At 46.9% G+C, this 25,172-nt stretch overlaps 1 protein-coding gene across 5 annotated transcripts in view; it reads left to right on the top strand.

Moving 5' to 3' along the window:
* Nucleotides 1-9,363: 9,363 nt before the first annotated feature.
* Nucleotides 9,364-25,172, top strand: part of LOC135248773 (protein phosphatase 1 regulatory subunit 29-like) — a 135,315-nt gene continuing 119,506 nt past the window's right edge. For all 5 annotated transcript variants that reach the window (XM_064323690.1, XM_064323694.1, XM_064323693.1 and 2 more), the window contains exon 1: nucleotides 9,364-9,503. The gene's annotated coding sequence lies outside the window, so the exon portion shown is untranslated. The remainder of the gene's footprint in view (nucleotides 9,504-25,172) is intronic.

Here is a 25,172-nt window from a genome sequence, read left to right on the forward strand (position 1 = left end):
TCCGAACGCCGCTCACCGGATAGCCAATGGCGTTCACTGAAACGCCTATTAATGTTCCGTGAAGCAGATCCCCCCTCCCACTCCCCCCCGTCGCTGCTCGGGTAAATAAAATAAAGGCGTTCACGTGCGCGCACGCGAGCCCAGGGATGCTCTGTGAGACGGGAGCGTTTTTAGCCGCAGATTAATCACTCCTGACGTCTCATTCTCCAGCGGCGAGCTCGCGGGTCCGTTCCAGGGAGCGGGGAGCGGGCGTTGGGGGGGCCCCCCGCCGCGCCTCCCTGGCCGCGCGCCGCCCGTCCCCTCGCCCGCGCTGATTAATGGCGGGTCAGCCTGGAATCAGCCCCCTCCTTTCTGGAGACGCTCGCCTCTCCAAAATTAAGCAGTCAATTAGAGCTGCTGCTCTAATGGGAGCAGACAGGACCTGGTCTCCCCCTTACCTTCCGAACGCCATCGACGCCGATAAGGATGCGACGGAGAGAAATGAACGGGCGCCTCTTAATTACTCACGCCGGAAGAGCGGCCCGTTAAAATGGCCGCCGATCCGGAAGGGAGGAGTTTTGTCTTTGGCGGAATTACTCTTCAGTTTGGGTCGGGAACCTGGTCACGTACGGCCTGTTAAGCGGGTCAGAGCCCCCTCTGAGTTTCTGGGACAGGATGAATGCTAGCAGGGTGCCAGCCAATCATTGGGTCACCACCTCGGGCTGCTTCACTAATAGCAGGTGCCCGGTGGCCAAGTGTCCTTTGACTGGTCCTGAGATGACTGAAACACCAAAACCTCCAATCACCCAACCATCAGTGAAATTTTTTTAAAAAGTATCTGGGCCCCTGGAAAGCATCAGAAACCCATATGAACAAACCACCCGCACTCCCAGCCACTGTCCCCAGCTGATATTGAATATATGAGACGGCCTCAATATGAGCTGCCGCTCAGCAGAATTATTATAGTAACAAAGTCCCTACGCCTCTACACTTGCGGTTGTGCTACTAAGCACGGCAATTGTCCTGTAAACCTGAGGTAACATTTTGGGGTTGAGGCATATAAGTTAGCAGTAACACGTAACGCATTTCCAAAATTAAGTGAAAGGCTTGAATCTTTAGCCTCACCTTCAATGATGAAGGAAGATTTTATTAGTCTTTGTATGAACGCTTGTGAATTCTCTGGTTCTCTGTGTTAAAATAAGAGCACGCACGCACAAACACACACATGCGCGTGCACGCCCAGAACGAGCTCCGAGACAGCGCTATAATTATGCAGCTGCTTCGCAACGGTGGCGCATCGAGCGCCGTGATGAACCCCGTCAAGCGTAAGCGAGTCTCCCGACCATCACGGGCGCCGGCGTAGCCCTGAGGCTCAGAACAGGGCAAACAAACCCCACCGAAGGGAGAAAAGGTGGCTCCACAGTCCTAAGGTGAGGGCCCTCTTCCCTTTATCTCTTTATTTTTTATTCCTTTTCTCTCTTTTTTTTTACCGAGGGGGGAAGAGGAAGTGCAAGGCCGAGTTGCGGGATTTCAAAGCGAATTTTTGATTTTCAGGGACGGGCATTCAGGGCAGGCAGTGCCTGAGAGTCCTGGCACATCTTTTCACCCCACTGCTTGAGAAGGTTCTTTTTTAAAAATAATTTCTTCTTTTGCTGGACTGTCTTGGTAAAATTATAATATGTATTGTCTCTATTCACCTCCCAGGGCTCTTAATTATCCAGCTGTTGAACTGTTTTAACTGCCAACGTGATTCTGCCCCCACAGCCTGTGAGCAGTTTTCATATTTACCCAAAGGATGCGGACGACATTGTGTTGTACACATTCTAAATGGGAGGAGAGAGAGAGCGAGAGAGAGGAACTGAGATAGAGAGTGAGAGAAAGAGGGAAAGGGAGAATAAGATGTTTTTTTAATTTATTTATTTTTACTTCCAGTGTCACAGCGCTTCCGCGCGGTGTCTTGGCACGCGGCTAGCCTTGCTGCTGTGCTCTGTTGCCATGGGAACACCGCTGCAGCCACTGGGTTGAGAGAGGAGGGAAACGCTCTGCTGTGCTCCCCCCTCCTCCCCTCCCACCCCCCCCCCTCCATCGCGCTCACGACTCTGAGTTATCGACAAACCCTCAAGCACTCCACAAATTAAAACATATTTCATCAACCGTAAGATCCACAATGACCCATTACAATACAAGAGTTGCCCTCTTCTTGCCTGTCTTGCCTGATGTTTGCTGTAAATCACCACTGCGCTACAGCTGTTTGAAGATAAAAAGAAGGAAATCGTCGGCTAAATAGGGCTCTTGTTCCAAATCAACAACACTTGAGAAAAAAAAAAAAGGAAAAAAGTTACCCCCACTTTGGAGAAAACGTTGGAGGAGTTTGGACCCCCCCAGTGTTAATCCGGGCGTCTGCCTCAGCCAATGTCACGGTCCGCTCCACCAAAACCACTCTGCCTGCCTCCACAGCCTCACGGTGTCAGTCACCCGGCACAAACCCCGCGCAATCTCCTTCTGTCCGCCCCCCCCCCCCCCGCTGACCCCCACACCCCAATTATACAGGATTAGAGGTGCGCTTTTTAGAGCGGCCTCAGCCCGATCCCCGCACTCCCTCGTTTGCAGTGACAGGCCGTCTCCCGTTTAGCAGTCCGCGGGGCAGGCCCACTGAGCTGGCGGTGAGAGGTCTGGCTGGCGCCATCTCGGAGGGGCAGCGCGCTGTCCGTTCATTCGTTTATTTTAACGGGCCCCCGCTTTGGGCTGCCGCTTCCATCCGTACAGACGGTCACTCTGAGCGCTTGGCCCCCACGCTAACAGAACCCAACGTTTTCTCTGCGTCCAGTGAATGCACTCTGATGCCGTGAGCGTGACCAATGGGACGATTCCGGCTAATGAACTGCGCCACTACGGATAAGAAGTGTGTGCGTTCTTCCTGCTGTGGACGTGTCATTGGCTGCTGGGTCTCCAAGAGACACAGTTTGTCTTCTACTTTGTATTTAAATGTTAAATGTTTATAATTATAATCATAATATTTTATTAATAATTTATGTATTTATATATTTTAATATATTTTAATATATATGTTGATAACAAACAATGTGAAAAGGTTTCTCTCTTTTTTAAAGGTGACCTAAGCACAAGACAGCTTAATCAAGTTTGGTCAAGTTACGCGGTAGCGCATACACCTTTGAGACAAAAATGCTGTGACTAAAATTGTCTAAATATGTCCTGGCTTGGGCGTATCTCTGTGCAGCTGGCCTCGTCCAACATTAAGTGCATCCATCGTAAAGCCCTCTCCAGCTGTGTCCATACTCAGGGCACGGCGCTACCCCCTCATCCATCCCAGAGAGTGGAGATCACGCACGCCATGAGCGCCGCGGGCTTTTTCGCCATCACCGCTGGTGATCGTGGAGCTCCGATCGGAGGGAAGCGATTAACGGCCAGCGTAGCGATTGCTCCCATTGGTCCGTTCGGCTTGGGGACCGTTCCCCTTTGGCCACGGGTCCGCCATCGCCCGTCGTCTGATTTACGGCGCGTATGCCTTTACCGTCTTTAGTGGGCAGTACCGGATGATAGGGAAAGTGGGGGAGGAAGATTAATGGGTCCGTTCTCCCTGGGGGTGTCACGGGCCGGGTAGCAGCCGTGAAGGGCAAGCCTTGTCGGTCCCCCTGCTCCTCCGGACCATGCCTATTTGCCTTGAACATTTTCTTAGGGCTCCACGGTAAGTGCTGGCCTGGAGCAATTTATCACTGATTGACATTCAATTGTCTCTCTGGGGATTGAGGGGAAGGTGGAGCTGGGATTTTGAGAGTCTCACTTTGCGTCTGAATTCTTGCTCATATTTTCCTTCGAACGTGTTCACCCACGTTTTGTTTCTCTCCAAATTGGAATTGGCAGTCTTGTGTCGTGTTACTATTGCATCACCTGAACACTGTGCCACCAGAACGCAGCACAACCTGAACAGTGTCACCTGAACACAGCGCCACCTGAACACTCTGCCCCCTGAACACTGCGCACTTTGCATTCATGATAGTTTGGCGAAATCCTCCCCCGGACCAAAAACCACAAACTCCCACCCCCACCAGCTCCACGATCGCTACCTGCACCAGCCCTTGATCTCTCCTCGGGTGTCACTAAGGCCAGAGTCGGCCCTGACGCCGTCTGTGCTGTAGCTAAAAGGTGTCCACTCGTCTGACGCACTTTGTCATGAGCCTGTGGTCATTCCGCTCTGTACCGCTGGAGAGAGATGCCGCTGAGCTTTCTCCCTCTCCACACGGTACCAGTCGTCTCTCATTGATGACAGCTGGCAGACTGTAGCCACCTGGAGCGTTGTTTGGAGGAAGTGACGTAGCAAGGGAGCCAAGGAACCCTGGCTGATTTAAACCCGCAACATCCCTGACTGTGCCCTGCTGTAGCGGAGACCTGGTCACGCTTGACTCATGTCATACCTGGGGCATTGACCTGAAACAGCCAATGAATCCTTGTCAATATAAGTGCAGCTATAAATGAAGATTTGGAAAAGGAATTTACAGACAACCCCTTCAGCTAATCGCTCAACCCTCCTGAATGGAGTGGGATTTCTCTACATATGCAAAAGTGTTCCTTCATCTAGAAAATTCTGCATATCCCCTCTTTCTTTGAACTTTTGCTCCTTTGATCTATGATGTACTAGGGGGAAAGGGGAGTGTCATGTTCAAGTTCAAAAGTAACCAAATGCAATGTTAGTTTCCCCCATAAAACTCGAGGGAACTTGTTGAAATTATTTTTTTCGCTCCAGGAATCAATGTGCTGAATGGGGTTTATATAAAGAAGATACCGAATATTGCCCCCCTATTTGTGCAGAAAGAGTGCCCTACAGAAAGCTTCACAGTAAATATATGACCAGAATGAAAATTTAACTTGTGGACCAAGGAACATACAGTATAATATGGTTTCCATGTAAATGAACAAGTGACGGCACTTGGAAGACCTACAGCAGTCAGAATGTTGTCTCTGTTGCGATCAAAAGGTAAGGAAATGGTGCAAGGCAGCCAAATTAAAAACATGAGCGGATGAGTCTCACATTCAGCCTGTCTGGAGTGCGTGCTGCATGTAAATGCCCTTATTTAAATTCCCGGTTAACTTAAATGCAAACGTGTTTGTCATATCAAAATCCACTGTGGGTAATTCAACCGGTGGTTCATTGTGTCCCTCTTATTCTTAACTTCACTGTGTGATCACCAGGTGAGTCACAACATTCAAGAGCTAGCATCACAACATTCCCCTGCTAGTCTCTCTCTCTCTCGTCCTTGCTTATTAGCATTGCCAAACGATCTCGGTGTTTACAGTTTGTCAGAGTCCGTTTCCAGCTCCCTCCTCTTATTTGGAAGCCCTTACGCTGTCCGTGCCGAGCGCAGCAGATGCCTGACTCACACCCGGAGCGGACCGCTTCCTCACCGGACCCGGCCGGTACCAAAGCTCCAATCCGCCAGCGTGGGCGGCGAGAGGGAGCGGACGCCGCGCAGCGTGTGCTCCCCTCCTGGTGTAAAATCAGGCGTAACTGCAGAGCTGCACACGGACGTGTCCGCGCGTGTTTTTTTTGTTTTGGGGGGGGGGCTCGTGATTTGATCCTTTCCCGGTTTTAACCTGTCTGAGCCGCGGGCCTCTGCGTGAGAAAGCCAACGCCGTTCCGTTCTGCTTGTCGCGAGCTTGTCAGCTTGTCTCGCGTCAGACTGCGCTCGCGAACGGGTTTAAGCCTGAAATGGTATTAAGCCACGCATAAGCTGGCCCCCTCTGCGGCTCCCGCGCTGGCTGATAAAGGCGCCCGCGGCTACTTTACGCGGACAAACAGATGGAACCGCTGGCCGATATAATGCTAAGCCTTATCTCCGCCAGTTGTATGTGTGACTGCGTGTGAAGGTCTGTGACTTCCAGGGTACACCTCTATCTCTGCAAGGATCTGCAGAGATTTACTTTAGGTATGTGTGTGTGTGTGTGTATTTTTTTCCATGTTATCAGTGTCACAATAAATGTTTTTTTTATTTTAATTATTTTTTTTACTTCTTCAGATATCTATTTTTTATATTAGCTTTAAGCTCATGTTGTCATGGCCGTACTACAGTTTTTGTTGCTGTCTCCCATTGTTCTGCAATCATCCGTTAAATCAAAGACGGAGAGGCGACCATGCACCATCTCCTGTGTTGCCACCATCAGAGCTTTGCCACTGTGTTGAACGACTACACACCCAAAAGCAGCTGATGCAGAGGGACGTCAGGCAACCCCACTAGCCAGCAGGACCCCAGGCCTGGGGCATGGAATGCATCACTCTACCAAAGGCTAGTGCTTTTGCTGGATATGCTTCCCCAGAGAACTGCCTATATACAGCAATCCATCATATCACCTGCTTATTATTGGTCAGGGTCGTGAAGGGGCTGGAGTCTACCGCAGCATGCACTGGGTTAGAGGCAGGAATACACCCTGGACAGGTGGCCAATCCACTGCAGTCCTATTTACATTTTGCGCTGAAAATAGTGTGAACTCTGGGCAAGTTTGGCTAGGTTGACAGCAATCATAACCTTCACACTCTAGGGAAATGTACATATTTCAGGTAATCCTGTCCCTGTGCTACACAACCACCTGATCTGAACATCTCAGATCTCTGGAGTAAGGCAGTGCAGGACCTGCATATCAAAACTATGCATATATAATCTACGGAAATATCAAAACTAAACATATCTAAGAAATCTATATATCCAAACTAAACATATCTTGTGTAAATCAATCAATATATCCGAAATAAACATATCTTATCTAAGAAATCTAAATACCAAACATAATCATATCTAAGAAATGCAACAGCTACTGTTATTCAGACTTTTTCTGCCAGTGCCTACTGGAGAATGAATAAGAATTTGTGTTTCAAGCAACACTTTTTAAAAATTTTGCTCTGATAGCTATTCAGCATGATTTCTTCATAAATAATAAGACTAGCATTGAGTAATTTTTTTTAATTTTTTTAAAGCAACATTTTATTCAACCATTCAGACTCTGCAGAGTCAATTTGTGGCTACACAGCAAGATGTCCAGTTTTAATTCAGCTCTATCCGAGTACATACGAGTCCAATAGGCACTAAATGAATTCTGTAAAAGTTGATTTAACACTGAACATATTGCTGTGTAGCCTCCCAGCGAGCAGGCAAACGCTTCCTCCTCCTCTCGCGGGCTCCGCGCGGGGCAGGCTAACATCTGATGACAGCTGGGCTGCCCGGGTATGAGGAAGTGCCACCGCTGACCCGGATCGACGCGGTCAGTGTGTCAGTGCGCGGAGGAGACTTACTGCCCCTTTCCCGCTATCCGTCTTGCAGGGAGCCTGTTTGTCTTATGGCTCCATGATGAGTAGCGTGGTCTCTCTCTCTCTCTCTCTGTCACGCACGCACAGTCTCTCACTCCCATGCCCACGGACCCACACACATTTGTCATGTGGACGTATCTCCCTCGTAACTTACTGCATCGCTTTCTGCGTTTATGTAACATCTATTTTTGAATCATGCGCTCACCTGTATTACTTTCCTTCACACAGGTTGTACACGTTTGTTGTAATACAGACTTGTAAAAAGTTTCCCTTATTCCGGTTATGTGCTTTAGTCGTAATACAGACTTGTAAAAAAATGTAGTGCACCACATCGCTCACGTGAAACTGTGTATACATTTTCACTGAAAAAATGTTTTATAATAATAATAATAATAATAATAATAAAATAATAATAATGCTGTTGTTGTTGACAGCACCAGAAATTATGTCACAGAAGATAATCGTTCCACCAGCAGAGTGGCTTGGTGCCCTCTCTTTATGGTCCACCAACTGAACGTCATCCAAGTAATTACTACATTGTGCTTGTGAATGTGATGTTTGCCGTTTGTTTTTCTCGTGGATCGCTTCCTCACCCCCTGACAGAGACCCTGAAGAACTGCTGCAAGCCCTGGCGTTTTTAGCCAGCGAACCGAATTTCTAAACGAATGAAAGGTGCGGCGGCGTAGAACGGTGACTTACTCACCCTGATCCGTGAAGTCCTGAGGGAGTCTGTAAATGTCAGAGCCTTTCGGCCCGGCAATAGGCCACAGACTGAATATTCAGGGTTTTTTGCGCAACTTTATATTTTCAAAAATAGTGTATATATTAGGCTATATCTTATTATACATACACTATTGTTTCACTGCAACATGTTTTTTTTGCCACCTGTATTATGACAAAAAATAAAAATACATTAATCTTTTTTTTTCTGCCGGGGCTCAGATGAATATAATAACTCTAGTGGCTTTAATTACACACCAGTTCACCTGGTTGCTGCAAGAGGTAATAGCCTATTTCTGGCCCTACGAAAGCACCGCACCGCGGTCGCTACACTTGGTTCCTGTCTGTCCCAGGAGCCCTGATTAATTATAAATCACCACAACAACCCAAAGAAAGCTCGGAAAAGTAGGATGGCACACGCGCGATGGTGTTACAGTTATGCCAGTATTAATCACTGTGAAACGCCAATAATGATTTCGAGGAGAGCGGTGGAAGGACGAGGCGCAGCAGTGAGGTGGCTTGGTGCATTGAGAATAGCCCCCGCCCCATCCTCCTCTTCCGCCGCTCGGTTTGTGCATATTGAAGCGTAAAGTATATTGCGAGACTGATTTCTGCATACATTATAAGAATTTCAGCCAACTGTATTTGGTGCATGGTTAGTTGTAATACCCTGTGCGGTCCAGTTGGGTTTAGTGCGTATATCCTCCCGCGTGCGCGCTGATAGCCTGTTACGTGCCCAGAGTTCGAAGTAGTTGCACTAGTTCAATACTGTAAACTGCATGTTTCTGAAATGCAGTAAACAAAGTGTTAATTGACGATTTGAAAACGTGCGGGGAACGCAAACATTTTTTATTTTCAGGTGTTAGCTTATTCCCTAAATGATGACTCACGTTCTAATGATAATTTGGCCATGACAACAACCGAATCGCTATGGTTACAAAAATGCTGCGAATCGGCACAGATTAATTATTCTTTAACAAGATTTCCCCATCCACTGTCATTAATATTCTACCGGATGTCGACAAGTTTTGTCAAATCAATTTGTTTGTTAACAAGCTAAAAATGAGACCGGCGTATCGTGCATCGCCCTTAGAGCGGAGATAAAGCCATTAGCCTATAACTATAATAAGCCAACTATACAACATATTGACTTGTTTGTATTTGATCACACACATAGCGCCAATAGCGCAAATGAGATATCTTATTTTACATAACGAACACAAAAACATACTTATCACAATTTTTGTTGTTTGTAGCCTACTTGTTGTACCACCAAATTTTTGCCTCTGCAGTCAGATCAAACCGGGAGTGGCAATCCCAGCCCGGACCGTAGTGTCCCTCTACCCATCCATCTATCCTCTCTGTTTCTCTCTCTCGCTCTCTCCCCCTCTCTCTCTGTCTGAGCTCACAGCGTTGTCAGAGGGTAAAAAACAGCTTTTCATTAGACGCAGCGGATCATATGTGTACCGAGGAGCGACGATGGCGCGAGGTACGGTAATGTGTTTTACTATACTTTTTTCATGCGTATCAATTTTAAATGAACATGAACGCTTTTAGTTTTCAGTTGTCGTTTTGAGCTCAGCTCTGTATGATACTGAAAAATATCCATTGCAAAACAGCCACCTGCTGTAGAGCTGTTGTACTGCGGTTTCTTTCCGAAATCTGAAATACTCTGGGGTTACACATAATCTCCCTTTTTCTATCTCGGTTTGATGAGGTGCTTCTTTGTTGCTAGGAGATGGTAGATTAAGCAGAGTTGAATCAGGTTTATTTTTTGGTATAGTGAATCTTTCCTTCCTTTGTATAACGATTTAGTTTATATTCGTTGCTCGTTAATCCTGTCTTGTTTCCTTAAATTTACTCCATCGTTTAGTTTTTCAAAAAAATTGAAACAATCTCGTGTCTGTGGTCATTGTATTTCTAACCAGCTTTATTAAAATGCAATGGTCGACACCGAAAGCTTAAACAGACGAGCGGAGGTTCGCAGATTTTCGCACAAGACGCACTGATTTAGACGGGTATGAAGGAGGGCAACTGGTAAAAATGGAAAAGCTTCCCCACCACGCGGTTTCTAAAATGTTTTTTTTATTATCCTAGTGACTTTTTTCGTTTTCCCCAGTGGCAAATAATACGATTGGGAAAAGCGGGAAATGTATGAATATGTGCTCGTATTTCTATATTACTGAATGAATGTAAAATATGACGTTGGCTCTGCACAACTGGAGCAGCGATGATCGAAAGCTGTGTTTAGTGTTACACGCATGCGAGTGAAACCTCGGAATTCAGCAGAGTTATGTTTTATAATGCCTTTAGAGTATGTCGACGCTGCTAATGCCTGTACATTAAATAATGCATTGGTGTGCTTTTGTGTGTGCGCGTGCGTGTGTATGGGTGCGTGTGTGTGTGTGTGAGTGTATGTGTTAGAGACGGAGTTTGTGTGTGTGTGTATGTGTATGTGTGTGTGTGCGTGTGTGTGGAGGAGAGAGGGAGGGAGAGAGAGAGAGAGAGAGAGAGAGAGCGAGAGAGCTTGGTTTGGAAAGCGTCAGAGCTTGATTTATATGGTCACAAATACACAACGACCGGCAACAGAGCTTGGAGTCCCCAGTTTTACTCGCTGTCATTTTAAGGGCTGGAACAGATTACCGAGGGAAACCGAGCAAGGCTGCCCTGTCCGGCCGGTCTGATTCGAGAAATGACCATCGGTAGTTACCATATCGGTCTGTGATATATAATTACTGCGCACAGTAGTGTAACTTAAATTGAATGCGAAGATTTCTTAAATCATACATATTTTATCAGTAAAAAACCATTGCGATTAACACTGTCATTATTTCCACGGTTTTACGAGGAAATATACAGCCTACTGCAGTTATTCCAGTGAAATACACTGCAGTGGCTCTCGCAATTTTAAATGAGAAGGCGTTTTCCTTACTGCACAGCAGCCTACTCATAGGAATGTTATATTTAAAAAAACCCCATCATAATCACCATCCCAAGGCGCACAGGTTGAATTTAAAATTGTATTGCATTCAGCAAAGAGGGTTTCTGTGGAAGGGACAGCTGTTGCCTTCCCCTCCATTTGTTTTAATGCAGATTTTATACGGTTGGGGAAGAGTTAGAGGGGCTCACCTCTGTCTGCCCGGTTATCAGTGAAGTGTGGACGGTGTTCCAAGCTTTGATTTACAGACGGGTCATTCTAAATAATTAACAGGATAGTGTGCGAGTGACCTGGCTGCTTGTTTAAGGTGCAGCAGGAAACTATGTTCATCCAGGCTAGGTAGAGCTAGTGCAAGATATTACTCCTAGTCCGTGTTGCTGCTGATTGCAAAGCATCGTTTCCTCGTTGCTGGAAGCTGTAGGGTGTTTTATTTATTTATTTATTTATTTACTTGGGCCTATTTACCAAAAACCACATCCAATACAACAATGGCCACACACAAACATTGGGTCGGTAATATGAGAGTAATTAGCAAAAACCAAACTGGCAAGTGAGAGAGATGCACATAATCCAGGAACCAGATCAAATCGGGGAGTTTGGCAAACACGGCGGATTACTACCTGGGAGCCAAATATTATCTGTCAAGCTCTTGCCTTGCCAGCTGCGGCAGGTTCCTCGCTCGTGTTTGGCAAGCGATTCAGCTTTAGACTTCGTGCTGTTTTCATCGGCGCGTGGTGATGTGATTGATGTGCGTTGCCGCCGCGCACGCAGCCTTGACTCCAGCGTTCAGAACGCGGCGTCGTCGTGACTGCTGCGTCTTCTTCGGAACGTTTGTGGCGAATTTGGGAACAAGCGTGACGAGACGCGGGGGATTTCAGACGGTGGATTTTGAATGCTGTGGCGGATAGGAGTGATTTCTTGGAAATAAATCGATCAAAGCGGGTAACTTGGAATGTGCCAGTCTCCCCCACTCAGTCATCATCTCTCCTGACTGCTCCCATTGCATTTTTATATTATTATTATTATTATTTTTATTATCAATAGTAGCAGTAGTAGGAACCGCAATAGCAGTCTTAGTAGTTGTAACAGTAGCTTTACTATTGTGTTCCACATTTTAGTGGTGGTAGTGGGGTAACTGGGAATCAGTGCTGAGGGCCCTGCTCCTGTAGGGTTTACAAGCACCTTTCAATTATAACATGACAAGGACACATAATGAGGCCCTTGGCTGGACTCCTGTCAGAAATGGTTATTTCAGTGAGGTGGAGAGTGCCTGGAGCAAAGAGTGAGTCACAGAGAGGGCCTGTAGCATTGAGCTGCTGGCCTCCACTGGCCCGCAGCCCTTGGCCCTGTGTGTGAGTGTGTACATGTGTGTGCGTGTGTGTGAGTGTGTGTGTGTGTGTGTGTGTGTGTGTGCGTGTGTGAGTGTGTACATGTGTGTGCGTGTGTGTGAGTGCATGCGTGTGAGCGAGTGTGTGCGCGTGCGTGTGTGTGTCTGTGTGTGTGTGTGTGTGAGTGCATGTGTGTGTATGAATGCATGCATGTGAGTGTGTCTGTGTGCGTGTGTGAGTGCGTGCGTGTGTGCGTGTGTACATGTGTGTGCGTGTGTGTGAGTGCATGTATGTGTGTGTGTGTGTGTGCGTGTGTGTGTGTGCGTGTGTGAGTGTGTGCATGGTGTGGTGTGTGTGATGCATGCGTGTGAGCGGAGGTGTGTGGCTGCGGTTGACGGTGTGTGTGTGTGAGTGCATGTGTGTGTGTGTGATGCATGTGAGTGTGTCTGTGTGCGTGTGTGGTGCAGTGCTGTGTGTGTCGTGCGTGTGTAGTGTCATGTGTGCGATGTGTGAGTGTATGTGTGTGTGCGTGCGTGTGTGTGCTGGTGGTGATGGTGCATGTGCGTGTGTTTGTATGTGCGTGAGAGTGTGTGTGTGCGTGTATGTGTGTGCATGTGCATGTGTTTGTATGTGTGTGAGATTGTGTGTGTGTGTGTATGCGTGTGTGTGCATGTGCGTGTGTTTGTATGTGTGCGTGCGTGTGTGTGCATGTGCATGTGTTTGTATGTGTGTGAGAGTGTGTGTGTGTGTATGCGTGTGTGTGCATGTGCGTGTGTTTGTATGTGTGCGTGCGTGTGTGTGCATGTGCATGTGTAGTGTGTGAGAGTGTGTGTGTGTGTGTATGCGTGTGTGTGCATGTGCGTGTGTTTGTATGTGTGCGTGCGTGTGTGTGCATGTGCATGTGTTTGTATGTGTGAGAGAGTGTGTGTGTGTGTGTGCGTGTATGTGTGTGTGTTTGTATGTGTGAGAGTGTGTGTGTGTGCGTGTATGTGTGTGTGCGTGCATGCGTGTGCGTGTGTTGCGTGAGAATGTGTGTGAGAGTGTGTGTGTGTGTATGCGTGTGTGTGCATGCGCTACTGCTGCTGCTTTGAGAGACGCTGCCACTGAGTCGGTGCTGTGATATCAGTCTCTACGGTATAAATCCCTGTGATGTCAGTCACTGTGATACCAGTCTGTAATATCAGTCACTATGATATCATTCCGTTTGTTATCTGCTTTTGTGATATCAGTCCCTATGATGTCAATCCCTGTGTAGGTCAGTCCCTATGATTTCAGTCCACCTGAACCAGGTGAGACCAGCCAGAGGGCAGAGGGTACCCCCTTGGCACGACCAAACCCCACTGTTAGGAGATGTAAAGGTCATAATGAATATACTGCTCCACAGTTGACTGCAGTTCATTTCCTGTTGGCAGGGTCCTATAAGTTGTGGGATAGCCTGCCGGTGTCTTATCTGTCTGCATTGTTCATTCCCCTTAATTGTCCCGGAGTGATTGCAGAGAGGGAAGAGCCAGAACAGGGGGAAAGATATTACTGCAGCCGTCCTTTTTTTTGTGGCATGATGCCCCAAAGCCACCCCCCCTTGTGTGTTGGGTTATTACTGTGGCAGGAAAATCTAATTACCAAGCAGTTTAACAGAGCAAGTCAGGCCTTCAATTCGCCATGGGCGTGAATCCCGCCCCCCCTTACCACTACCACCACCACCACCACCGCCGCACCCCTCCAGTCCACTGCAGCCCCCCCCCCTTTTCTCCAGCACATTCACTGTTCACTGCTCTCTGCCAGCCCTCCACCGTGATTTCACCACGCCACCACGCTGGTGCCAAGCACTGGGGCGGGACTGCCAGGAGCAGAAAGGAAAATAAAACGGACTGAGCACGTGCAGTAGTTTTATCTATGTCAGGTTTCTACAAGGTGTTGGCTCTCCCACAATGTGCTTGTCGGAGGTCTGTGATTAGGTGTGAACTCTGCGCTGGGAGATTAGCATAGGGGCGGTGAGACGTGTGCAGTGTACGCTGTGTGTACCGGTGCTGTGGTTTTCCACGAGCGCAGGTGCTCTTTGAAATGTGAAATGAGGTAAAAACCCAGATTTAGCCTTTTTAAGACACTTTTCACCCTCCCCAATCTCCCCGCACCCCCCCACCTCCCCGTGGCTATGCAGTCGTCTCATCTGCGCGTATCGCCGGGGGCTCGACACATTGTCGGCCTTATGAGGTTTGGCTTTTGAAATCGATGTCTTTAACGCTGTGCTCAATGAGTGAGTTTGCACTGTGTGTGTGTGTGTGTGTGAGAGAGAGAGGGTGTGTGTGTGTGTGTTTGTGTTTGTGTGTGTGAGAGAGGGAGAGAGAGTGAGAGTGTGCGTGTGCATATGTGTATGTGTGTGTGTGTGAGAGAGAGTGTGTGTGAGAGAGAGAGAGTGTGTGTAAAAGAGAGTGTGTGTTTGTGTGTGTATGAGAGGAAGACAGTGTGTGTGTATTTGTGTGTGCGTGTGTGTGTTTGTGTGTGTGTGAAAGGGAGCGAATGTGTGTGTGTGTGTGTGTGTGTGTGTGTGAGATAGAGAGAGAGAGAGAGAGAGAGTGTGTGTGTGTATGTGTGTGTTTGTGAAAGGGAGAGAATGTGTATGTGTGTTTGCATATGTGAGTGTGTGAGAGAGAGAGATCATGTATGTGTGTGAGAGAAGGAGAGTGTGTGTGCCTTCACAAGGCCCTACATCCTCTTGAAGAATAGACATGGTACTTCAGGATCCAGCTAATCTCCACTACCTTGCCAAATGTGTTGGTGTGTTATGGGAGGGAAGAGATGACTTTCTCTTCCAGTTTCTCTCCTACATTTACCCACTGATGCGTGTCCTCCTCTCACCTACACAGCCTGCATCTTTGTATTTCACAAAACCTGGTCCTTGTGGTTGCGTGGTTCTTTGCTCTGGCTGAGCTAAATTCTCCTAGTTTCACTTAAATTAATTCCTTGTCATTAGAGAAAGGCTTTTAGGCTGCAGGGCCTACGGTGGACTTGGCTGATTACGCCATTGGCTTGGAGTCTGGGTCAGAGGGGAGGGGCCATACCTGGACATCAGCGGAGGGAACAGGTCCACCCAGTAGATATGATAGACGAGACACCTGAAGGAGGACTACACAGAGGTTAGGATGAGAGGTTTTCTGTGAGACGGTGGTGGTCTGAGGGAGTTCACACCTCGTAGTCGTGTTTCAGAAAGTTTTTTATAGCGTTTATGGAGTTTAACATGTCCATGTAAAACTTTTGAGTCCTTTCTTTGATTATTATTTAGAATTTGAGAGTTTCTGGCAGTTATCTGCCGTAAGGCTGTCCGATAAAATAATGTGCCCTTGGAGTGGTGCGAGAGCAATTAGAAAATGAAGTTTTTGGCTTTAATATATTTCTTTTAATAATTTATCTCTCACAAATGTGCGGCTTTGAGTTAGTTCAATTAGTTTAATTGTTCAGTTCCCTTTACAAATTAATTAATCCAAACCCATTTCATATTAATTGCCTGTTAAATTGGTCCATGAGTTAAACTGAACCACAAATCTACAAAAATGAGTTTTTAAAAAAAAATTTTAACCTTACTTTTAACATTTTTGTCCCAGCACAAACACACTTTCTAGGGGTGCAGTTTCATACAAAAAAAGAAAAGAAAAGAAGCTGGCGAGTGGCAGGCGATGTCAAAGCCAGATTAATTAAAAGCTCAATCAAACCTAATTAATTGAACCGAGTTGGAAGCTCTCATTGGCTCAGATCTGATTGGCTGCACAATCTCCTGCATTCCAGCTCCACTGAGTCTCCCCACGTTGCCGCCGCAAATGAGAATCGAGTTCTCAATTGGTCTCCCTAGTTAAATAAATGTAAATGAGTACACAAACAAGACCGGCACACGGTGTTCTAAGATCGAAACCAGAGAGACGGTACCATAGCCAGCAAAAAAACGTTTGTGCAAAATCAACTCTTGATGGAGTACTTTAAACACTAATAGGGTACACGCGGTCCCTCCTGGGCCAATGCGAGCTCTGTTATGAGTCCATGTAATAGCCGTAATTCTGTTGTGTGCTCCTGGGTGGCCCAATGTGATTTTCTGCCCGTGCCTGACTCACGCTCGGCCAGTGACCGGCGCCGCGCCGCGGGTCTTGAGAGGCGTTCCGTCTGGCCGCGAGCGCGCCGCGGCGCTGCGCGAGAGGGTCCGCGGTGCCGCGGACGTGGCGCGAGGCCAGCGGTCGCTAGCCGGGCTCAAGGGCGACGGGATATTGGGCAGCGAAGGCCAGGGGGGGGAAGCGCTTTGAGCACAACACCACCTACCCGCCGCTCGCTTCGCAAGGTCCGCGCTTCGCGGGTCGGAGTCCGCCGTTTTTGTTCACCGCAGGACCGTTCGCGTCTCACAGGAATTTTCACTCCATGAATCATTTCCCCCTCCCCCTCCCCTCCCCCTCCCCCCTCCCCCTCCAGCTCCACCTCTGAGCTACTCTTAAATCTGTGGAGGGAGAGCGGTTTAGGGCGGGAGTATTTTTTAAGACTGTTGAGAGCGTCGGTTGCAACGACGCATTTCAAACCGCGGGCAGCAACCCTTCCCTCCAAACACGAGTCGTGCGTGGAGCGGAGAGCCCGGTATCGCGTATCTCCACGCCTCGCACGTGGCCGCTTTTCCGTGGTCTTCAAATCCTGCGGTCCGAACATGCGTCATGGCGCAGCGCACCCGTTTCGCGGTTTCACGCGTACGCTCCATCTGCGCACCCCCCCACCCCCACCCCCCCGGGTTTCAGGAGGTCCGCCATCGCGTCCCACTACCACACGGGAGATTAATGAACGGATTGAGTGCGACTGCTTGCCCTCCAGTTGCGTCCCAATTGGGCGGTAAATAATAGCGTGTAATTTTTACAGTGGGGGAGTCTTTAATTACAGTAATTACCGTAATGAATCAATAGGGGTGGGTGACACGGGGATCAGACTCTGGAATTTTTTTAACCAGCCAGGCAGGTGCCAAAGTTCCATTTTCCTTTTGCGGCATACCTGCCCACCAGTGCTGACGTTAGAACTGCGGCCGACCCTCCGTTTCCGGCTCTGACATTTTCCCAAGACTGGAGAAACTCATCCCTAGTCACTTACGGAATACTCAGCAATGATTCTCATATCTCTCGGCACCTGGGAACGCTGGCATGAAACCAAGGGAACGTGTGCACTAATGAACGCTGCACCAGACGCACTGAATACGCTGTGATTGTGCTTGTGCCTGAGGACAGAGCTGCTTCCCCCTCACTGTAAAGCACAATGAGATCCTGAAATGAAAGGCACTATATATTTTCAATGAAAAGCTAAATATAATAATAATAATAGTAGCAATGATAACAACAGTATTACTACTTATGCTATTATTAGTACTACTGCTACTACTATTACTATTACTACTACTAGTACTACTACTGATACTACTACTACTACTGTGGCTACTACTAATAATAATAGAGGAGGAGAAGAAGAAGAATATATGCCACCACTGTGATGCGGTATAACAGAATAAGAGATGTGCTTGAAACCAGTGGGACATAACTGGGGTCGGGGATGTCAATGTCCGAGGGCCGTCAGACCCTGTGCGTGAGGGTCGATAGCGTCACATTTGTAGTCGTGGTACGCGCAGACGGATTTAACCACTGACCACCAGCAGCACAGCACAGCCTAGGCAGCGGGGTCCCCCCTGATTGGCCCCGAGTTACGGTTTTTCTAATTGATGCTTCGGAGGCTGGAGTTCTGATTTGCTGCCGGCTCACCTGGACTAAACCACACGGCGCTCTCCAGTGAGAGGGTGCCTTACTTACAGGAGGGGCAGGCTTTGTGGCCGCGGTGCACACGTTGGTGTGGATTAGATTGCGGGGCTCAGTATTCAGTGTAGAGTGACACATCCGTCCTGGGCACGCAGCCGTAGCAATAGACAGTTTAAATGCGAAATGTGGATTGGCACAATTTTATGATTGCCAGTACTGCCAGTAAATTTCCTCTGGAGACCTAGTAGAAAAAAGTTTTAAAAATATATATTTTCTTTACATAATACAATTGTCTTGGATGATTAAAAAAACAGTGAAAATATTTTCTAAAATAGTATTTATTAAATTACAATTTTTTTATTGAATGTTCCCTGTAGTGTAGGTTTCAGCATAGTGGAATATGTGGTTCCTGACATCAAGACCAATGACTCATGTCCCCTACGGGGGACAAAAATGAGTGACTGGGTCGTGTGCAGATATAGTGGCCAGAGAGTGAGTGTGTCTGACTGACCCCGAGCACAGGAATCATGTACACTACACTGTGCAAGTGGACTGGCTCATTTATAGCAAACCGATGGTATGAGGTGGAGTGAAATACAGTACTGCACAAAAGTCAGAGACCGCTCTTTCGTTCATTTACCTTCCAGTTAAATAAACCATTTCAGCATCATACAATAATGCAGGACACATACATTTAATGGAAAAGCCTCCACCACTACATATGATATCAAATCTATGAGTATTTGTCCACTCTTTCTTTTGTGCTCCCTACTAACACTTTAAAGTCTTCCATCCTTCCAATCAACAAACAAGTTACGGATGTGTCCTCTCAACAAAAGTTGCGACCAAAAGTGTCAGTGATGTTATGTCAAAAGTGACTCACTGACAACTACAGAAACATACCTTTGCTGCCTTGCAGATTTCTGTGCATCTAAAATGGCCAAGGGATATATTTTACAATGAATTTAGATTTTAGAAATAATTCAACTGCACAAGGAAGGTGAAAATAAGTGAAAAAAACAGGAGTTCAAAAGATAATTGCATGATACAGAGAAAATGGGACTAACAACTGTGCAAGGACTGGTAGACCACCAAAGATATCCCCATCACAAAGAGAGTACTTAAATTTGAAGGATAGGAGAAAGTCAAGCTCTACTCTTTCTTCAGATCCGAAGAGATCTACAGGTATCTCTGTCAATCCTTCCACAGTGAGAAGACAACTCAATGCTGTGGGTCTGAAAGGATGTGCAGTTGTTAAAAAGCCACTCCTGAGAAAAGGAAATAAACAAAAGAGAGGAAAATGTGCACTAGTACACTGAAACGGGTCATGTGTGAGGTGTGAAGTTTTTTTTGGACCTATGAGTCTGAATTTGAGATTTTCAGAAGTAAGAGGCGGCAGCATGCAAGTCACTGAAGCAATGAAAGACTCAGAACCATGTCTGAAACTGCCAGTCAAGCGTGGTGGAGGATCAGTGCAAGTTTGGGATTGTATAACAACACCTGGAGTTAGTGATTCGGTTTTGATTGAAGGCATCACAGGAAGCACGGAAAAATATCCCTGCGGATTTCTTCGAAAATCTCAAGGCAATTTTTCTGAAAATAATGGAAGCTGTAATAAAGGCAAAGGGTGGACGCAGTGAATACAGAAAGATTGATATTGTACATAATTGTGGAGGGTTTCGGGTTTCTAAAATCGGCAAGGGCAGTTCGGACCCAGGAAACCAGGCGGGGTGATTTAGCCGCGCTAACAGAAGACCGCACGCCCTGCGGCTACCTGAGGGCACTGCTGCCGGTGCAGACGGAGTTCGCGGTTAGCGATTGCCGCTGGCTCTTTGATACTCCCACCGTGACCATGAAACGGATCCGATCAATTTGTCTTTCTGATTTGCAGAGAAATACAAGTGCTTGTTATTGTTCTTCACAAACAGTTTTCTTCGGTGAGTTCAAAAGTCGGCGCAATGAATTTTCCTAACTAGAAAAATTAAGCACTCTGATTATTTTTAAGTCAAAGGACGAACGTCGTTTAATCCAGGCCGTGTGTCTCGTCCAAACGTTCCACCTTGGCGTGCACAAAATAAGCCTCTCACGATTATGCATGAGAACGCATAGCCGTGCGCCACTCGCAACCGTCCGACCTTCTGTTCACTCCCAACAATGTGCGTGTGATGAACTGGTCTCTTCCGCTGCTTCGCTCATGACAAACCCATTAAGAGCACCTCTGAGATGCTCTGTGTATGTCCATGGCCCCGAATACCTGTCGAGTGATTCACCACACTTCTGACCATATGGAGTACAATTGACCACACAGAGAATGCAAATGGCATTACTATGACAACGCCATATTACTTGCACCAAGTAGATGTCATAAGAGAGACTGACCTTTCTCATAAAAAATGTGACCTCTTTAGAATAAATAATGTATTTTTATTTTTTATTAAAGTGATATGAGTGGGTATCACAAAGGCTTCACTGTAAGCCTAACTTCTTTCTGAGTGCATTGTTTAACATGCTTGTTTTTTTTCCTGTTTGTTTTTTGTTTTTTAGAGCCAACTGAGCAGTCAGCCATTACCTCATTAACGATTATGCTAATGTATCTTCATTGTGGAGTTTATACTTCGGATCCGCGACGTGTGAAGAAATAACAACACTTACAGGTGTTGATGACTGTATTGAAAAGTATGGGCTCATGGTGACAAACAAATCCTGTGCCATGCAAAAGCCACACCCTCAGAGGTGTTGCCATGGAGACAGTAACTGGGGGATTGATGCCAAGGGACAGAAAACAGTGACGTGATTGGACGATGTACTGCGAAAAAATTTCAGTGTAGTTACAAATAGAGGACCAGCTAGTTATGTTTGCACAGACATTGTGGGTATATTGCAGCTATTTGATAAAAAAAGAGGCTTTTCATATAAATTCATATAATAATTCATATAAATTGCGCAGTGAAAAAAAAATGACCACATGCTTTGAAGTCATATGCTGCAATAGTTTCTTTTGGAACAGGAACAATTTAGGATTTTGAGACCAATGAAAAGATGCATGGTACCTGGAGTGCAGTGATTTCAACACAACCCATTTTGGAACCACTGGGTTCAATATAGGCGTCCTGCCATTTTTATCAGTGGGGCAATGTTTGGTTTGGTTTGGTTTGATCTAGAGCCAACCGAGGCGTCAGCCATCTCAAACGATTGCTAGCATCTCATTGTGAGTTAATATAGATAGACGTAAATAAAAAACTTCATGTTGGACCATTGAGTATGGCTTGCTCCTGTGGCAAAGCCACACCTAGAGTTAGTTGCATGGAGAATCCAACTCGTGTCCAGGCAGAACATGATATTACGTTATGAAATTAGTGAGTTACAATCTGAGGCGCTATATGTTTGCACAGACATTGTGGGCATATTGCAGCTACCACAGATTAGCTACAATTGAGTCTAGATGCAGTTGTCATAGATGCAAGGGCATCGGTTGAAAACAACGTTTGGACCCTTCACAGAGCCAAAACCGGTAAATGATGATGTTAATGCTGGGAAATGTAGTGTGGTGTTATTGGGCAAACACATGAGAGATGAGAGAACAACCAACAATGTGCAACAGAAGCGGCTTCTGATGGAAAATGTTGCCAACAGTATTCCTTGATACCCAACACTGGACCAAGCAGGCCGGTCTCTTTACAAGAAAATGTTTGAATGCTAATGGCATAATCATGATCTTCACTCATTTTTATTCACCATGTGATCATTTTTGTGGAAATGAACAGACATTAGAATATTTAACAGAGCTATCCAATGCAATAATTGTATTTCTTTTTTGTCCAAAAAGTAGCTACCTGGGTAATCTTACAAATTTTACGCCTGTATCCCTTTAATCTCCCACCTTTTATTATTCTCCTGTGCCAGACTCTTTCCAGTCCTCCAGTGATACATCAGCGCAGTTTTTCACCTCCAAGTTCTGGAGCTCAATCCAATTTATAATTTTTGCTGTTTCCTTCAGAGCAAAATGGACGATACCCGGTCCTCTCTAGCCTCTTAGCAGGGCTGAGACTTACAGCATGGTCAACTGCAGTATCGACTCGGGTCTTGTCTGAAAGAAAAGTCTTGATTTGTTGCATTCATTCAATGAGCTGACAGCCACTTTTCTGCCACATGCGTGCATAGCTTTCAGCTGTTTTAATAGAGGCATGGCTGTTGTACATGTTGGCAGGTAGGCACTGCAACAGAGGACCACCATTGCTGTGATTTTAAATGACACTACTGAAATTACTGAGGGCAAATAGATGTAACTGTGGGCTCCACCTCTGCTCTTGAACATTTTGTGCAAGGCCATTTCACTTGCACTCGAAGTATTCATTTGCCCTCAGGAGGAAAGATGCATATTTATTTGATTCAGATTTATGAACAGCACTATATGAAAAGCATTTCCTTTTAACGTGAAGTGGGGCATTTCTGGAGCGAGGAGTGCTTCTCAGTTTGCGCTTCTGAATATCCATTTCAAGTATCTCTTGTGAAGTTTAAGGACTTAGTTGCTTTTAGCTTTTTAGAAAGAAACTCAACAGCTAAATTATCTTAGATGATAATTATTAATTGGATCTTAGATCTAATGTGGATGCAAATGTGGATTTGTACAGAATCTGCGCATGGAGCTCGATGGCTGCATGCTGAAGGGTATGAACAGGCAGGATTGTGGGTAAAATCCCACGGCCTCATTTGACCCGGACTCGCACAGAGCAGCGCTCGCGCAGCGGCGTCTCAGGCTTGACTAATGGCGTGAATTATGGCGGGAGGTGCTATCATCGTAATGGCACACGGGGACAGTTAAAGAGGAACAATGATCCTGTCAGACAGATGGATATCCTGCGCCGACGCGGCGGCGGCGGGCGGCGGGCCGCGATACCGCCAAAGCGAGAGGCGATCCGGTTTAATGGCGGAGGGGCGTGCGAAGGGGCCGAGCTTCGGCGACGGTAAACACTGACGCGGCGGGACGCCCCCCCCCAGTGACAGCTTTAGTGTAAGCGACAGTAAAAGCGGCGGCGGTATTCGGCGGCGTCGGCGGTGGCTTTTTAGGTCGTCGCGGCGGAGACGCGGGGGGGGGGGGGGTCGCGCGGAGGTGCTCCGTTTCTTCTTTCGGTTCGGGTTCTGATCAGCGCCAGGACAGTGAATGGCGTCAGGAACAAAAGAGTGAAGGATTTAATAGGAAAAGCTAAAGGGGGCTGCCAGGGACTGGATATAATAGCAGGATTCTAATGGTGACACAATGGTCCAGAAGCAACAGATAAACTGAGATAAATGAGAACAGTGACAGGCTTGGTAATGGTGATCAACTGTACCTATTGGAAGCTAATGGGTTTACATAAAGACGATGCATCTCACTCAGAATGGATCAGGAGACTCAGGTGTGCTGCCCTTCACAATGTTCTTTCTGGTAAACGTATTACACGCAGCTTTTTTGCAGTATTATATTTTAGGCAAAAATGAGAATGTGTCTTTTTACACCTTTACTTCCATCGTTTGCTTTCATTATCTGAATTGCACACTTGAAATGAACGTGTGATGTGACTTGGAGTACGTCTTTTCTTCTTTGCTTTCCCAGATTTAGCACGGAACGTTCTTTTCGCTTGCTGAAACTGGCAGCTCACACTGCAGATTCTTTTGCTGTCTGCAGGAGCGCACTGGATTCGTGCCTTATACAAAATCTGTCAATGTGAGGTTGAACCATGGTCCTCTCTGATAGAGCATGCAGAAGAAAAATCCACTATTTCCTCTCTGTGTCACTGTCCATGGTGACGGTGTCAATAGTTGGTCTCCCCGATACAGTTTCACCACGACAGTGAGCGGCAGCGACGGTGACACATCGAGCAGCTGATAAGGGATCTTTGGCAGTTACTGCCCAGGAGGAGCCAACGCTGATGACTGGCAGCAGGCTGGGGAGAGTAGGACTGGCTACCTCAGAGATGGACAGTGTCATCCAAGACCCCCTTCCCGCTTCTGAAACCCCCCCCCCCCCACCACTTTCTCACCCACCTCACCCCCCTATGTGGGCCCAAATGAAATGCGGCGCTCTGGTGAAGTGGAGGTGTGGTGTCGAGGTTGGGGGGTGGGGGGGAGCAGGCAGAAGGCTCAGTGGGGTGCGTGACACCCCCTCGTACTCAGGCGCCTCACCAGGTCTCCGATATAAATATCCCAGGATTCAGACTCTGTCGGTGCCACGAGCAGATGTATCTGACGGCTGTATAGCTGTGGTGTGTGTATGTGTGTGTGTGTGTGTGTGTGTGTGTGCGCGCGCGCGCCTGTATGTGTGTGTGTGTGATAGAAAGTGAGAAAAATGGACATATGCTGCAGGCATTGAGTGTGAATGCATGTCTGTATTGACAGCATATGGTGATTTTGTATCTATGTATGCAAGTGCACATTTGGAATTCCTGTATAAAGTGTGTGTGTGTGTGTGTGTGTGTGTGTGTGTGTGTGTGTGAGAGAGAGGGAGAGAAGATGACTGGCCTGCAGTCTAATGCAGCCAGTCTACTGTGCTCCAGGTTTGCTGTACTCTCTTGTAGGCAGACGGCAGCCTCCTCTTCACAGGCAGCAGACACCTTTTCAGTCCCATAAAACCTGCGCCAGCGTCTGACGTGCTCTGAAAGGGCACAGAGGGAAATACGCCTGCTTTGTATACCGCCCACCGCTAAAGAACCAAGCTTTCGTGAAGCCAAAAATACTACCGTGCAATTACCTCAATTCAACTGGTCATTTGGGGGGAAAAAAAACTATGGACGAAGAATGATTTTGTCCATCTTTGTCTGCTCTCTGACAAACCCTGCAATCATTTTCAGTTAGTAGCCTGCTAGTTTGACGCCCGCCTTGTTAGGACAGACCATAAACACGGTAGAATGTGCAACGCCGAGTTGCCCACCACTGAGCTGAACAGGTGGGAAGGTAGCGTATGCAATTAGCCTCATCATGCTGCCTATTATTATGGATACAGAAGGGTCAGTATTAAACAAAAATACGCCATGTTTTCAATAGGTATAGAACTACAAATTGTATATATTAGACAAAAGTATGTGTCCTTGCACCATTGCTATAGCATACAGTATGGGAAAGTCAACACAGATGGACATAAAGAAGGAGAATAATAA

The sequence above is a fragment of the Anguilla rostrata genome, chromosome 2 (assembly GCF_018555375.3).
Source record: "Anguilla rostrata isolate EN2019 chromosome 2, ASM1855537v3, whole genome shotgun sequence".
Lineage (NCBI taxonomy): Eukaryota > Metazoa > Chordata > Actinopteri > Anguilliformes > Anguillidae > Anguilla > Anguilla rostrata.